Below are 14,590 nucleotides of genomic sequence, written 5' to 3'. Positions count from 1 at the left end.
TTTTTAATAACACAGGGACGTCTAAACATATCTTCAAATCGACCAAGGCCATTTTCTACTAATTGTATGGCTCTGTATATGACAGCAGCAATGATGCACCTAGATGGAACAGGGAATGTGATGGAGACATAGTTTGGACAATGTATAAGGGACCTCACATGGTCCAGTTTGGGAGAGGATGACATTATTGTGTGATTCAGCTCAGAGAGGGAGAAATCGCAATCTGCTTGAGAATGAACGGCCTATTGCACTCTCTCTCCTTCATTGTTCCTCATCACAGCAATGTGCGCGAGCTAAAAGAAACCCGCTAAAGTCATCGTTAATATTCTTATTTTTATGGAATCCCTGCAGTGTTGAAACAGGCCCTTCGGCCCAACAAGTCCATACCAACTTTCCCAACCCATTTTCCTATATTTACCCATGACTAATGCATCTAACCTCGAACTCCCTGAACACGACGGACAATTTAGCATGATCAACCCAACGAACCTACACAGTTTGAGCTGTGGTAGGAAACTAGATCACCCATTTAAAAGCTCGCACAGGAAAGTGGAGAATGTGCAAACTCCACACAGACAGTCACCCAAGGCTGGAATTGAACCCAAGTTGCTGGTGCTGTGAGGCAGCAGTGCTAACCACAGTGCTACCCTTTAGGTGATCACTGACCACAATTCACTGGAATCTCCTCATTGCCTAAAGAAAATGGAATTCAGCCAAATCCAATTCACCCAGGATGAAATCCCATTGCTGGCAGCTGTGTGAGTACAATATCGTCAGAATCAGAATAACGTTTTGGACAATCTTGCAATTTTTCCTTTGGTCATGAGTTCCAATAATATGTGGACAAAAGTTTTTCAAGTTGAAATTGCAGAGAGAGAGAGAGAGAGAGAGAGTGTGTGTGTGTGTGTGTGTTGTGTGTGTGTGTGTGTGTGTGTGTGTGTGTGTATAGAAAGGGAAATATTAATTATATATTTGCAATACCCAAACACTTTGCCATTCATCATTCCATCTTAGTTGGAATAACATTGCTCTGCATCATAAACATGCAATTTTATCAGATTAAAGAAACTAGCCTGACTTGTTCCTAAAACTGACCCTGACCCAGTCTGAGACCGATATCATCGGCCATATCACCGACCTGGTTACATTTAACATTTGTTGTGAGCAGTGGAGGAGTGGGACTAGAAAAGGAAACAGTGACCCCCAAACAGCCAGGGAACTATAGACCGGTGAGCCTGATGTCAGTGGTGGGTGAGTTGTTGGAGGGGATTCTGGGGGACAGGATTTACATACATTTGGGAAGGCAAGGGCTGATCGGGGTAGACAACGTGGCTTTCTGCATGGGAAATCATGTCTCATTAATTTGGTTGAGTTTTTTGAAAAGGTAACAAAGAAGATTGATGAAGGCAGTTTGGTTGACATTGTCAATATGGACCTCAGCAAGGTGTTTATTTAAAGAGCAAAGATCAAAGAAAATTTTATAGCCAAGGAACAGGCCCTTCGCCCTCCAAGCCTGAGCTAATCCAAGTATACTGTCTAAATCAATCGGTTAATTGCTGAGCATATGTATCCCTCTGCTCCACACCTACTCCTCTGCTCCCCACCTACTCATGCATCTGTCTAGACACATCTTAAATGAAACTGCCGTGCCTGCTTCTACCACCTCTGCTGGCAATGCGTTCCAAACGCCCAGAACCCTCTGTGTGAAGTACTTACCGTGTGTATCCCCCTTAAGCTATCCACCTCTCACGTTGAAAGCACAACCTTCCGTTATTGAATCCTTCACTCTGGGAAAAAGCTCGTCTCTATCCACCCTGTCTGTACACTTCAATCAACTCCCCCCTCAATCTCCTTTTTTCTAGTGAAAATAAACCTAACCCACTCAGCCTCTCTTCATAGCTAGTATTTTATTCTGATTGGGAGACAGATTAGTAAGTTTCAGTCACATGGGATACAGAAGAAGCTAGTCACAATTGGCTTGAAGGAAGAGGGACATTTTTCAGACTGGAGGCTTGTGAGCAGCAGTGTGCTGTAAGAATCAGTACGGAGTTCACTGCATTTCATCATTTATATAAAGGATTTAGATGTGAATATTGGGCCAGAGTTAGTAAGTTTACAGATTACATCAGAAAGGTAATATAGTAGATTATCTCAGAGTGCAACGAGACCGCAATTAGATGGGACAAAGGCGCAAGGAGTGATAGATGAAGTTTAATTTAGATAAATACGAGGTTTTGCATTTTGGGAAGGCAAATCAGGGCATAAATTATACACTTAATGGTCAGGTCCTGGGGCGTGTTGTGAAACAAAGGGACATAGGGCTGCAGGTACATTGTTCCTTGAAAGCGGAGTCGCAGGTAGACAGAGTGGTGCTGAACACATTTGGCACATTTGCGTTAATCAGTCAGAGCATTGTATATAGGACTTGTGGTGGCATGTTGCTTCTGTACACGATGTTGGGGAGGCCTCTTTAAGAATACAGTGTACAACTCGGTTTTCTGCAGAAATGACGTACACGGATGTTGCAGGACTGGAGGTTTGAGCTTCAGGGAGAGGTTGATTAGGTTGTGGTGTTTCCCCCTGGAGTGTCAGAGGTTGAGGGGTCACATTATAGAGGTTTATAAAACCAGCAGGGGTATGGATATTCTGAACAGCCTTGTTCTGCTCCCCAGGGTAGGGGAGCCCAGACCAAGAGGGCACAGGCTGAAGACGGGAGGGCGAATGATTTAGAAGAGACCTGAAGGTAAATGTTTCACACAGAGAGTGGTGTGTGTACAGAAAGTGCTGTCAGTGGAAGTGGTGAAAGCGGTTACAATCGCACATTTAAAAAGTATCTGAAAGAGGAGGGATATTGGCCAAATGCTTGCAAATGGGACTGGATCAGATTTGATATCTGATCGGAGTGAACAGGTTGGACTCACGGGTCTGTTTCTATTCTGCATGACTCTCTGATTCAATAAGAAGGATGACAAATATTTCTGAAAGGACCTTTCAAGTGGGAATTCTCTTCACTGAAAATTTATCGTGCCTCTATGTTCACATTGATTGAAGGCTGCATTAGTTAAATATTTGACAGAGAAGTGAGTCATGCAAAATGGGATGCAGACCACGAAGTGGAGCTGAGACACCAACCTGATCAGCTACAATCTTAGTACCTGGTGGAGAAGGCTCAAAGTATCTAATGACCCACTCCTGCTCCTCAGTCCCATGTTTCTGTGTTCCATTCAGCCCCTCGATCCTGCTAGACAGGTACAGTTGGAGGCCACCTACTCCTAGAACCTGGTGCACAGAAACAGAGAAGGCCATTCAGCCTCTCAAGACTGTTACACACGCTTTGAAGTGATTTGGGAAATGTAATTGGAAAATCTAGGCACGGGTATGAAAGAGGCCCTTCATTTCTCTTCAAGAGCTTCCCCTATTTGCAACTTGTGTTTCATTTGTTGGTCATATATTAGACCCAGATTCACTGTGAATACAGCCCATTTACCTCACTCAGAGATGGCTCACAAAATCATCTTATCTTCCTGACTGCAATGTTCAATAACATAACATTCATGAAAATAACATCCACTAACTTTCCAATAACAAAATGTGAGAACATCAGAAACAGGGGCAGGTCATTCACTCCTCAAGCCTGCCTTACCCTTCACTAAAACCATGACTGATCTGCTCTTGGTCTCAACTCCTCTTTCATACCAAATTCTTCATAGCCCTCAACTCTCTGACAGGTCAATATCCATCGACCTACTTTTCAAATAATTTCAGTCATCTAGCTCCCCGAACACTCTTGAGAAGAGAAATTCTGACATTCAATACCACCTGTTTGAAGAAAACACTTGCTGCTCCTATATCATGGCTTATTAATACGAGCAAAGGAGGTAATAGAACATAGAACATAGAAAAATACAGTGCAGTACAGGCCCTTCGGCCCTCGATGTTGCACCGATCCAAGCCCACCTAAGCTACTCTAGCCCACTATCCTCCATATGCCTATCCAATGCCCGTTTAAATGCCCATAAAGAGGGAGAGTCCACCACTGTTACTGGCAGGGCATTCCATGAACTCACGACTCGCTGAGTAAAGAATCTACCCCTAACATCAGTCCTATACCTACCACCTCTTAATTTAAAGGTATGCCCCCTCGTAATATCTGACTCAAGGGTTCATGTAAAAATGACTGGCCCTGATATCAAGGCAGTGGTTACTTTCTGTTCACATCAAGGAGCTGAACAAAACTTAATGGGAATCAGAGTAAACTCTCCAGTGTTTGGAGTCAAACGTGGCACAAAGGAAGATGTTCATCATCTCAGTCCTGGGTCACCTCTGTGGGAGATCCTCAGGGTAGCTTCCTCTTCACAAACAGCTTCAGCTGCTTCATCAGTGTCTCCCTGCCACCACCCTCCTCAACATAAGATCAGAAGTGGGGATGGTCACCGAAGATTCCACAATGTTCTGAACATTTTGTCCCCCATCAGCTCCTGAACTGCTCTGTGTCCATGTGCAGCAAGACCCGGACACAATTCAGGCATGTGCTGTTAACGTGTATGTAACATTCATCTAACAGCACTGCCTGGTACTGCACATTGCCACAGTAAAATAAGAGATCATTCAGCACTTCACGCTGGTTTCACAGGAACATGAGGAAACCATTCAGCCCATTGACATTACTGGAGAAGAACAGGGACAGCCCATTCAGTGCCTCCAGCCTATTACTCAGGAAGAGAAGGAGTCTACTGTGATGGACCACACCAGAGAATCTCGAAAATATTTGAAGGCGGTAGTCTAGACTCTATTTTTTTCATATTTAATAGGAAATGTAAACTGTCTGTCCCAGATGCAATGTGACTGGTCATACTACACGGTGTGAAGCAAACACCGTTTATTTAAACATGGAGGATAAAATGAAACCAAAGAAAGAGGAATTTAGAATAATATAATTCTATTGGACAAGTTAACAGAATAATAGACGTGGAGCTATTTCTAATGAACTGTTTCAATATAGGAAACTCGCATAAACACAGTCCCTGACAAAAAGGAATACTCAGACACAGAATGTCACAAACATTTCTCCAATCCAAAAACAGCAGCAAGAGAAAATTCAGAGAGAGTAGCAGCCAGGAGACATCCACTGAAGCTTCCAACTCTGTGGAGACCCCAATAGTTTCTGATGTTGCTGAGAAACCAAACCCCAGAGATCCTAATCTGTGAGACCTGGTCACACCCCTTCAGGCTGCATTAAAATAAACCCAAGGCCTCCATCGCTGTTTACTCAGTGGGCTTAACTAGCCAGCTTGGAAACGATCGTTCAATCTCTCTCTTAAAAGAAACCAGGACAAAGTAACCTCTTAAAGCTGCAGCATCATCACACTCATCAGCACATCGAACTGTCAAGCAGGAACCGGGGTAACCAGTTAGGCCCTTGGCCCTGTCCAATCGGATGAGTAAGTAGCCATTAGTCCTTTGAGTCAATTACACAGGAACAGAATGTGGCCATTCAGCCCCTTGAGTCACTTGCACAGGAATAAGGGGAGGCCATTCAGCCCGTTAAGCCACTTATACAAGCACAGTAGGAGGCTATTCAGCCAGTTGAGCCACTTATACAGGAACAGTAGTAGACCATTCCCACCTCAATGCACTTACACAGGAGCAGAATGAGGTAAGTGATTCTGATCTTGATGAATGGCTTATGCTCAAAACGTCTACTCTCCTGCTGTGCTTTTCGAGCAAACTAATGTCTACTCTGATCTCCAGCATGGGCAGTCCTTACCGTCTCCTAATGGATGCTCTAACATGATGAACAAGTGGAGCAGAGGCTGCACAGACAGGCTGCTCCACGTTGTTCCTCCTGGCTCCATTGCTCATGATACACACGTGGGACGTTGACGTGGTTTTCTCGCAGTGAGGAGGGAATCCATATGTTTTGTGTGAAGTCTCAAGAAGGCATCTTCCATCTCCTGGATGACAGCGTGGTGTTCTCTATGCAGGGCGAAGTGGGTGGGAATGGCTACCTGCTTCAGATGGAAGGTATTGTGTCTGCTGTTGGGGATTGTGAGCAACATGATGTTCAGTAGACGCCGACTGCACAATAACATGGGGAGAGTTAATTAAGGTATATAAACTATTAGGAAAGTCACGTTAGACTGATGAATGGACTCTCTAAGTTCAAATAATGCTGATCTTGTTCATGTTGATCTTGTCTAGTGCTTGTCCTGTTCAGTGTAACCTGTATGCCTTACTCTGTCCAAGTCTATTTCCACCCTATGATCTGCCTGGCCATGCTTACTATGATCTGCCTCCACTGCTCATAAATAAAGTGTTTCCCTTTACTGACGTACACGTGGCAGTAAATCAAACCAATTAATCCTGGGTAACGTATGAAATTTGTCACTCTATCGATGTCTCTTTTTGAAATAAGTGATCGCTGCCACTCCTCGTGTTTCAGGATCGCCATTTCATCGTCTCTCACAGCTCTGCCAATTAAGCACTCAGCTCCGTCACTCTATCCACGTTACCATCGTCCGTGTCGTGGTAAGGAGATCATTCCTTACAAAGGAGATCAACTCTGTAGTGAGTGCCCCAAATGCTCTCTCAGCAAGGCTCTACAAAAGCAGGAAGATGGCTTCACTTATATACTCGAATTATCTGACAATGAAGGACAGCATACCATTGACTGCACCCATTACTTACACAGGGTTTGATTCGGCGGAGTCAGCATAGACTTGTGAGTGGGAGATCATGCTTCCGAAGTTTGTTGGAGTTCTTTGATGAAGTGACCAGGAAGGTTGATGAGGACAGAGCGGTAGACGTAGTCTCTAGGGATTTCAGTAAGGCCTTTGATAAGGTTCCACATGGCAGGCTGCCCAGGAAGGTTACATTACATCGAATGCTGGGGGAACTGGTCAATTGGATACACAGTTGGCTTGATGGTAGGAAGCAGAGTGTTTAGTGGAAGGATGCTTGTCAGACTGGAGGCTGGGTCCATGGCTGTTTGTGGTCTATGATTTGGTTGAGAATGTACAAGGTATGATTAGTAAGTTTACAGATGACACTAAAATAAGTGGGAGCATGATCAGTGAGGAAGTTTATCAGAAATTGCAGCAGGACCTTAATCAGGTGGGGAAGTGGGCCGAGAAATGACAAATGGAATTTAATGTAGATGTGTGAGGTCTTGCATTTTGGAAACTCAAATCAAGGTAGGAGTTTCATGGTGAATGGGAGGGTCTTAAGGGGTGTGGTGGGCAGAGAGTCCTTGGTGTTCAGGTGTACGGTTCTCTAAGAGTGGAGTCACAGGTAGACAAGGCAGTGAAGCAGGCTTTTGGCACATTGGCTTTCATCAGGCAGGACATGGAGTATAGAAGTTGGGAATTTATGTTGCAGTTACACAGGACTTTGGTAAGGTCACACTTGGAGCATTGTGTTCAGTTTTGTCACCTTGTTTTAGGGAGGATGTTATGAAAGTAGAAAGAGTGCAGAACAAATTTACAAGGACGTTCCAGGACCCAATGGTCTGAGTTATATGGAGAGGTTGAACAACCTAGGACCTTTTCTTTAGAGTGTAGGATACTGAGGGAGTCCTTATAGAGCTGTATAAGATCACGAGGGGTATGGATAGGGTTAATGGTCTAAGTGTTTTTCCAAGGTTTAGAGAATCGAGGATGAGAGGGGATCAGTTTAACGTTAGAGGGGAAGGAATAAAATGGAACCTGAGGGGCCACTTCTTTACACAGAGGGCTGGTATGTGGATGATCTGCCAGCAGATGTGTGACTTCGGGAGGTACATTAACAACATTTCAAAAGCATTTGGATAAATATGTGGATAGGAAAGGACCGAAAGGATATGGGCCAACTGCAGGGAAATGGGGTTAGCGTGGATAGACATTTACAAGCTGGAGTCGAACTCCTCTGTTAATTAAAACCAAACACCCAGAAAAGCTCGCTTCACTACATAATCTGTTGAAATATGAATGTCACAGAGCTCCTATATTCCACTATTTAAACAAAAATTAACCAGTTTATTTTTTCACTTTAATAGTAAACACTAAGTAACAACTATTCACAAATGCAATCCCCTCTTTTCTTAGCTACTTACTATCTGACTCCATCTCTATAAAAATATGCGGTTCCAACAACCCAGATATTAAACATTACAATCTCAAGACCACACAGAATCCATCTTCCCCGCTGTCTTCACCTTCCAGTCGCTGATCTCCCTGGGTCATGTTTTTTTTTACTGCAACTAGCTTTTACATGGACATGTATCTTTGATAGAAAGTGTTTGAAATGGCCAGTTAGCACTCCTGCTCTACAGCACTTACTCTGCTGTTGGATGGCAGTGGCTCTCCCTCTAGTTTCAAAATGCTGCTTTTATATACTTCCTTTGATATAATAATTCTCATAGTTTGATTGCTTTCCAGGTGTCCAAACAATAATGTTCAAATTCCGTTGGCTTCATGTATCCTGAGCGTTATTTAAACTCTTTGGTTATACCTGAATTGTTGTCAAAACAGCAACCAAAAATCAGGTCTCCATTTCCCAGTTAATGGTGACAGGTGGAACAGGCTGATCTTCAGCCGGCATTTGTGGCTGTACTTACAATTCATCAAAACCCGTTCTGTATTAAAATGACCGGACATGATTTTGGCTTCATAACACCTCCCCGCTTCAGAAAAAAAAACATAAAACAGTAGAATGAAGAGATGGCTTCATTTCTTTTCCTCTAATTCTTTATCCCATTATTCTGAATTACAAAAGTAATAATCTCAGCTATACCATGCATATTAATTCTGCACACATATATAACATTGCAATAAGTCAAATCTTATCTAACTTTTTTCCTTTAAATCTGTGATAACACAGATTATACATTTTGTAAGTTTACAGTCGGTAAGATAAGACTCCAATGAAATACTCTTATAATCTGGCCTTTAAATATTTCAAAAAATGCGATAGGTTTATCGTTGTCCACAATCATCTCTGACAATTTTTTGTCATATAAACATTAAAATATTATCAGTCCAGTGCGAAACTTAATCATTCTTTTTCAATATTGGAGATGTTGTATTTTTTTTCTGGTAGATATTGAGTTTTTTCGACAAGTAACCAATTGGCCATTCAACTCCATCATCATCTTTCTGTATCAATATATCTCCGAGACCTATGTCCCTAGTATCAAATACAATTTTCAATTTTTTCAAAATATTTGGTGCAGCTAAACCTCGTGCGGGGTGATAAATCCTGCTTTAAAATTCTCAAATACCTCCTGGTATTGTTCTGCCCATCACAATTCTGTGTTCTTCTTTTAAAAATCCAGCAGTGGCGCCAATACGCTGCTGAAGTTTGCAACAAACTTCCGATAGAATCCATTCAATTCCAAAAATCGAAACACCTCTTTCTTCGAGGATGGTCGTGAAAATTCCTCAAAGCCCTTTATCTTTGTGTTCAATGGGTTCAACCTTCCATGTCCAATGTAATGTCCCAAGAACGTCACCTCTGCCTTCGCGAATTCTGTTTTCTTTAAGTTTATTACCAAGTTTGCTTCTTGTAATCATTCAACATGCTCTGCCAACTGTAACATGTGAGCTTTGCATAACTTGCTAAAGATCACTACATCATACAAATGAGCTGCACAATTTGTTCATCTGGCCACAACTCTGTTCCTGAGTCTTAAATGTGTCTGGAGCATTATTCATTCACATGACATTCTCTTTTTTTATCATATTCAGTGTCTTTACCAGATAGTTTAACTGACTCAACATTTTTAAATTTGAAAGGGGCCACTAAACCTGGCTTTGAAGGGATTTCCTAACACTGGCAGCAATTCTAATGCGTCATCCCCACGGGAAATCGTCAAAGTTTCAAAGTTTTTATCTGCCACCTGCTTCAATCTATGCTGCGTCCTCTTCAGGAGCTGTTTAGCTAACTCACCTCCTCCATCTAATCTCTCCCTCATCTCAGATACATCATCCAAGTGCGAGATCTCTGACTTCGGTCCTGTCAATTTATAGTTAATTAATTTCAAAGTACCTTTCACTTCATGTACGAATATTAACTCAAAGGAAGTAAAGTGAATAGATTTATTTGGTGCATCTCTAATGGCAAACAATATAATGAGACACCTTTATTCCAATCATTCAGATTATTCTGACAATACGCAGTTAATATTGTCTTCAACATCGGATGCCAACTTTCCAAGGCTCCCTGGGATTCGGGATGGGCTGCACTTTATTTAAACTGCTGTATAACGAAGCTATCCATGACGTCCTTAAAACAGCTGATTGGTAAAATGAGCATCACGAGTGCCATCATCGACTAGGAAATGCCCTGGACTAGCCACATTAATAACACTGCCTTTAAGAGCAGGTCAGAGGTTAGGAATTCACCTACTAACTCACCAATACCTGTGATGGCTATTCTTGCAATGTAATATAAGGTGACATTCCAGCCAATTTAATAATTATCGCTTCCACGACCATCCATCCATATCCCACTGATGTGCAGCAATAGTTGTGTATACCATCTACAAGACTGAATGCTCCAAGGCTTATTGGACAGTACCTTCTAAACTCACTGCCATCTAGAAGAACAAAGGCAGCAGGGAGTTTGGAAAACCAGCTATCTGCAAACTCAATCCTTCATACGATTAGATGTGAGGTGTTTGGCTCATGAGTTTACAATTCCCAACTCCTCAGATCACAAACATCAGTCCAAATGCAGCGAAACTTGGACAGCAGCCGGACTTCGGGCTGACAAGTGACAAGTAACATCTGTGCCACACAAATGTCAGACAATGACCATCTTAAACCAACTCATCATTGCCATTCAACATTCAGAGGCAGTACCATTGCTGAATCCATTGGCACTAACATTCTCAGGTTAATCAAAGACCATTTCCCTGCTACGGTGAGAACATCAGATCAGAAGTTAGGAATCCTGCAGCAAGTAACTGTTCTTCTGCCTTGCCAAAGTCTGGCCAAATTCTCCAAGGTTAAAGTCAGCAATATGATCAAATAATCTCCACTTGTTTGATAAGTGCAACTCCAGAAGTACTCAGACAGCTTGACACGATTAAAGACTGAGTAGCCGAAATAAATGGTTCCCATCCACAACGACTCCCTCCCTCCACCTGACACTCAGCAGCAGGTATGAGTACATTGACATTTCCTCAGTTAGCACCATCCGCAGTCATTACCATTGTCATCTGGAAAGAAAAGGACAATATTCAGGGAATAGTGATCATAATTCATTTGATTTTAACATAAGTATTGTAAAGGACAAAGCTAGACTAAGAAGGCACTGTCTAACTTTATTTCTTCAAATAAACAGAAACAAGTAACGAGAAGATAAATCAGAATCAGAGCAGTGGCAGGTAGTCTGAGGGGAGATTAAAGTGGTTGTAAGCAAATGTGTTCTCATAAAGTGAAAGGGTCAGGCAGCTAAATCCAGAGCCCCCTTGAAATCTAGGAATACAAAGACAGAACAAGATACCTTACCTCACATAACGGGAACGTAATACTACAGAATGCCGAGAGGAGTGCGGAATATGTAGGGGTGAGATCTAAAACGAAATTAGAAAGCAAACAGTGTTTGTGAAATGATGCTGTCAAGAAATATCAAGTCATCTTTAGCAGATTTCTTTTCAGAGCAGAGAAGGAAAAGTAAAATAAGGAATATAAAAGGCAAGCAATAGAAACCGTCGAAGGTTTGTATATGGTTCTGAGTTTCAATTAAAGCTTAAAGGACCTCAATAATGTGGGCTACTGTGATGAATCTGGGAGAGTTGTCTGAGAAGCCCATCTAACACTTCTCGATGTTACAATATTCAGGGATGTGAGATCTGGTCATGGAATCAGGGTGGTAAGGATGGCAAGGTTTGGGAAAGTTTAATGACAAGAGAAATTATCAGTTCAGTCAAAAAGAAAAAAGGAATTACATCAAAGAGTTTGGGAACTGAAGTCACTCAGAAGCCTCGGAAAACATGATAAAAGACAGGAAAAACGTAAAGAAAAAGATTTGGGAGGACGAAAAAGCACGATGAAATGTCTTTATAAACAGGATTAAGGAAAATGCCAAAGCAGTTTATCAGGAGGAACAGAGTAGCCATGGAAAAAGTAGCCCCGATCAAGGACACAGGAGGGAATTAATGCATGGAGCTGGAGGAAGGGGGTGAAGTCCTTAATAAATACTTTGTATTGGTATTCACAAAAGAGGAGGACATGATCGGTGGTGAGTCAAGAGATAGATATGCTGATATCCAGCGTCATTTTGATATTTGGGTGTTTTGAAAACTATTAAGTTCGACAAGTCTCCAGGATATGATGGGATTAATCCCAGAATACTGAGGGAATCGAGGTAGTAAATGGCTGGGACCTTCTGCACACACTTTGCATGCGCTTAGTGACAGCAGAGGTTCTAGAGAACTGGAAAAAAAGCCAATGTTGCTCCTTGGTTGAAGAAGGGCAACACGGATAATTCCAGGAATATCAGCTCGGAGAGCCTTACATCAGTGGTACGGAAAATATTGGAGATTCTGACTGATAGGACTGACCCACATTTGGAAATATATGGACTTATTCATGATGGGCAACATGGCTTTGTGTGGGGAAAATTGCGTCTCACAAACTTGATTGAATATTTTGAGAAATTGGCAAAAGTGATTGATGAGGACATGGAGCTGGATGTTGGCCATCTGGTCCTCTGCAAGGCCTTTGATTTGGTTCCTTACAGCAGACTCATACAGAAGGGGATGTGAAATAGGATCAGCTGTCAGTCAGTAACATCGACAGAGAACTGCTTGGTGATACCAGTCCGTAGTGGTGGAAGGGTGGTTTTCTTTTGTGTGGATATGAGTGAATAGATTGGGGGAGTAGCGGATTGTCAGGATGATTGGCAGATGATGCAGCAGGATATTCGTGGGCTGGAGACTTGGATGCAGAAAAAGCAGATGTAATTTAAAATGGCAATTGTGAGTTGATACCTTTGTGAAAGTCTGCTGCAGGAGAGGAATATACAATAAATGAAAGACCTCTAAGTAGCTTCTACATTGAAGGGATCTGGGCATACAAGTCCATAGTTCCCTGAAAGTGGCAATACAGGAAAACATTGTTACATGTTGCAGCTGGATAGAACTATATTTCGGCATCATTTAGAATATTGCGTGCAAGACTGATTACCAGATCAGCAAAAGGATGTCAAGGTATTGGAGACGGTTTTTAAAAACATTGACTAGGATGTTGTCTGGTTTGGAGGATATTAGGCATAAGTGGAACCTGTTGGAGGTTTACAAAATTATGAGAGGTATGGATAGAATAGACAGTTGGAGTCTTTTTTTGCCCCAGAGTAGAAACATTAATTGCTAGAGGGCATAAGTTTTAGGTAAATGGGCGAAAGTTTAAAGGACATGAGAAGCAAGTTTTTTTTCTCTGTTCCAGACAGAATGTGAAAATGCCCGGAATGCACTGATGGAGGAAGCAGTAAGAGATGATACAACAGCAATGATGGTATCTTGACATGTACATGAGTTAGCAGGGAATATAATGATATACAACATTTCATAACTTCTAAAGGCATCAAGTATCAGTGCAACTTAGTGGGCCGAAGGGCCTGTTCCTGTGCTGTACAGTTCAAGGCAAGATTTCAGCAAGACAGTGGCCAATTGCTGATTGAATAACTCCTGATGATCAGCAGCCGCATTCATGCAGATCTCTCCTCATTAATTTTCAGGTTCATGTCCTCCCTCCGACTGTGGGGAAACTCAATATGGACAATTTGACATGAATGTTAGAGCTGGTATCTGGTGACGCCAGCATGACCCCAGATCCTGTGGCCTTCTGTCTTGGACAACAGTGTCTCAGGGGACATTGCACAGTCCAAAGCTGCATGTACTACATATCCTCCAATGCTGGCATCTGACACATGTCAGCCTCACCATGCCATCCCAGCAGATCTCCGACCTACTGACAGTACGCTTCTGTACTTGAATGCTGCAACTCAGGTTGCACTGACAGCTCTCATAGCAATGCTGCTGCAAGGACACTGTGCTCAGGGATACACACCCAGCTCATGGACTGTCCCTCTGGGCTGCTCACTCCGTGTTTGTACACATTCAATGCTGCTCCAAGGACACTGTGCTCAGGGACACACACCCAGCTCATGGACTGTCCCTCTGGGCTGCGCACTCAGTGTTTGTACACACTCAATGCTGCTGCAAGGACACTGTGCTCAGGGACACACACCGAGCTCATGGACTGTCCTGGGCTGCTCACTCCCTGTTTGTACACATTCACTTTGAGCTGACTTGAATGCTCACATAAGTATTGCCTTACCTCACCCTGCCTTTAGCAGTGTTACCCCTCAGCTAGAGCTACCAGGCTCACCCGCCTGCTGCGGGTTTAGTGAAATACAAACCCAGGAATCATTATCCACAGTCAGTCACGGTGCCTAGCACAGTAAGTCAAGGGGGGTCTCAGATCCCAGACCGGGAGCTTGGACACGGTCAGTCAGTCTCTCGTGGGTTGTTAGGGTTAGGATCCTTCCTCTGCAAAGGGGGAGGGTGGTGGTGGTGAGGAGCTGAATGTTGGTAGACTTGGAGGAA

The sequence above is a fragment of the Hemiscyllium ocellatum genome, unplaced genomic scaffold (genome assembly GCF_020745735.1).
Source record: "Hemiscyllium ocellatum isolate sHemOce1 unplaced genomic scaffold, sHemOce1.pat.X.cur. scaffold_388_pat_ctg1, whole genome shotgun sequence".
In the NCBI taxonomy this organism is placed as follows: domain Eukaryota; kingdom Metazoa; phylum Chordata; class Chondrichthyes; order Orectolobiformes; family Hemiscylliidae; genus Hemiscyllium; species Hemiscyllium ocellatum.
The sequence above is the reverse complement of the archived record's forward strand: the minus strand, read 5'-3'. Positions refer to the sequence as shown.